This window comes from Carassius auratus, chromosome 17 (assembly GCF_003368295.1).
Source record: "Carassius auratus strain Wakin chromosome 17, ASM336829v1, whole genome shotgun sequence".
NCBI classification, from domain to species: Eukaryota; Metazoa; Chordata; class Actinopteri; order Cypriniformes; family Cyprinidae; genus Carassius; species Carassius auratus.
In genome coordinates, this window is record NC_039259.1 from 3,973,993 (window position 1) to 3,977,197 (window position 3,205).

At 37.5% G+C, this 3,205-nt stretch overlaps 1 long non-coding RNA gene across 1 annotated transcript; it reads left to right on the forward strand.

Annotated features, from left to right (window-relative positions):
- The first annotated feature begins 1,228 nt into the window (after positions 1 to 1,228).
- Positions 1,229 to 2,315, forward strand: LOC113117879 (uncharacterized). The gene is made up of 2 exons (XR_003294217.1): positions 1,229 to 1,459; positions 1,959 to 2,315. It is a non-coding gene; the product is annotated as an uncharacterized LOC113117879 (long non-coding RNA).
- Positions 2,316 to 3,205: the final 890 nt, after the last annotated feature.

The window sequence follows — 3,205 nt, forward strand, 5'->3', positions numbered from 1 at the left end:
GTCTGGATACGTACTGGATCCGAGTGACTGCTGTGACCTTCTGATTTGGCTACAGACTGGATCTGGTGGCTACAGTGACCTCGGAATAACAGAGAAACAGACTAATATTAGCGTAGATACCATTCTTCTAATGATGTAGCAAGTACATCAGGTGTTATGGGACGAGTTTCCGGTTCCGGTTTACCTAATTAATGCAGCCTAAAAATCCTTTAATGGATTTGGATATTAAAAGCATATTAGTATGTTATGTGTATGCCAGGTTAAAGAGATGGGTCTTTAGTCTAGATTTAAACTGCAAGAGTGTGTCTGCCTCCCTAATGCAGCCAGTGATAAAATGTAACTTAATTCACACCATATATCTGATATTATCGATCAATCTTATCAGATTAATTTTGATCGTTCACTTTTATTTTATATCCGTGAGTGCAGTACACCTGTAAAGCATTAGCACTCTTTAGCTTGTCATTAGCGTTTTCATTCGAACCTATCGCTGTTTTCTTTTCTCCTTTCCCCTCTCTCGCTCCAGTTTTTCACAAGTTCATCAAGCAACCGCAGTAAGAATATTTCATCAAGCACGGTGATTAATGGCTTCTCCTGCTATTGTTATTTGCACCTCTTGCCACATGTACAGTTTATCTATCTCTGTCACAGATGAGGGATTCACATGTGATAAATGCAGGGAAATAGTTAGGCTGACAGAAAAGATTTCAGAATTAGAGACACGCATCCAAACTTTAATTGAGGACAGTAAGAATGTTAGGGCTCTAGATACGGCTTTGGATGCGTCTAGCTCAGGGATTCCTGTACATTGTCCAGTTCCAGCAACAGAGCCCCTGCAGCAGGTCAACTGGGTGACAGTGAGGCAGTGTAGTCGTGGGTCAAAACACAGCTCTTCTGTTCCGATCAAAACATTAAACAGGTTCTCCCCACTCAGTGATGCACCCACTGAGAAACCTGATGAAAGTGCTCTAGTTATTGGTGATTCCATTATACGGAACATGAATATAGAGACACCAGCCACCATAGTCAAATGTTTACCGGGAGCCAGAGCGCCTGACATCTTGGCAAATTTAAAAGGGCTGGCTAATGCTAAACGTAAATACAGTAAGATTGTTATTCCTGCCGGCGCTAATGATGTTCGACTTCGCCAGTCGGAGATCACTAAAAATGACATTAAAGAGGTGTGTGAACTTGCAAGCTCGATGTCAGACACTGTAATATGTGTAGCAGGGATATGTTGTTACACCAGATTATAATTCATTTTATATATATATATATATATATATATATATATTTGTTTTTATTATTAATTGTTTTGGGGCATTTTATTTTGAAAATGTTGCGTGCTTTTATTGAATATAGTATGTACGTCGGCTGATGTCATACGTAGGTAAGGCGTTCAAAACGCAGCGCAATCGGAAGTTCGTCCTCTTTGCTTCAATGCCATCAGAGAGGAGAGGTACGATTTTCATGAGCTCCGTTCATTAAATGTTAAAATGTGTTATAAGTGTTCATGTCATGTCGGTGTGGCCAATACGAGAAAGTATTCGGTGTAATGTTATATTTGACCATTAATTCGTGTTATTAACCTGGTAAATGTAGTTTATTTGAGTGCTCTTTACTGGTGAATAGTGCATTGCGTGAGATGGCGGCAAAGTGTGTGCGTTGCGTGTGTGAAGGATATGTTAGCGGCTATGCGGCTAACATCTCAATTAAGGAATATTTATATATATAGATAAATAGAAATTGATAAATAATAGATCGAGATGTTTAATTAAAAATATGTGTATGTATAATTATACTTTGTAAACAATATTAAATATATGTTTTAGTCTTTAATATATTTTGTATTTTGTACACTTAGGAGATATATTTTATATATATATTGTATATTGCATTCATTGTGTGATTTGTGGTTAATTGCCTGGGGTACTTAACATGTATTTTGTGGTTAACAGGCATAATTAAGAGCTGTTGCAGATAACAGTGCCTGTCTGTTTGCTTGTTTTACTACACAGGTATGTCAAATAGTATTCAAGAAACACTATAATGCTGTTTTGAATTATTGGTATATAAGAAGGACATGTTTGTGAATGTATTATTATATGACTCAGTTTATTATTTTTATTACTCATACTATTATTATATATATTCTATATATTATGTGTGTTGTAAAGTGTGTGTATGTTTCTCTTTGCTTCAATGCCATCAGAGAGGAGAGGCATAATTAAGAGCTGTTGCAGATAACAGTGCCTGTCTGTTTGCTTGTTTTACTACACAGGCACTACAATTAAATCCTCATCAGTTAAAAACCAGCTTTGTGTGGACAATTCTTTTATTTAACATTCATAAAACACAACGCAGAGGAACAACCGCTACATATGCTCTGGTCCCCTCTCTGCTTACCGTGGTGACGAGATGCATAGCAGATTGTCATCACTCAATGGCTGGATGTCTAAGTGGTGCCCACAGAATAACATAGGTTTAATAGACAATTGGACGAGCTTTTGGAGCAGACCTGACCTGTTGAAAAAAGATGGTCTTCATCCCTCCTGGGGTGGCACCACTCTTCTCTCTAGAAATATGGCAAATAGTCTTAGTGTTTATACTTGACTAACTGGGGCCCAGGTAAGGAAGCAGACAGACTGGCTAAACCGACCGTCTGCTAGCTGCCTCACGTCACGGAGGTCAGCTAATTCTCAGCACATAAAGACTCTTTCACCTAGATATCAGACTATAGGGACTGTGTCTGTTCCCCGAACTAGAAAATACAAAAAACGTCCAAACCAAGTTAAGATTAAGAATTTAATTGAGGTTCAACAAATAAAAAACAGATGTAATATGGATAAACAAATGATAAAAGCTTGGCTTATTGAATATCAGATCGCTTTCTACGAAAACACTTTTTGTAAATAATATGATCACTAATCATAATATAGATGTGCTCTGTTTGACAGAAACCTGGCTAAAACCTGATGATTACATTATTTTAAATGAGTCCACCCCACAAGATTACTGTTATAAACATGAGCCGTGTCTAAAAGGCAAAGGGGGTGGTGTTGCTTCAATTTATAACAACGTTTTCAGGATTTCTCAGAGGGCAGGCTTCAAGTATAACTCGTTTGAAGTAATGGTGCTTCATATAACATTATCCAGAGAAACAAATGTTAATGATAAATCCCCTGTTATGTTTGTACTGGCTACT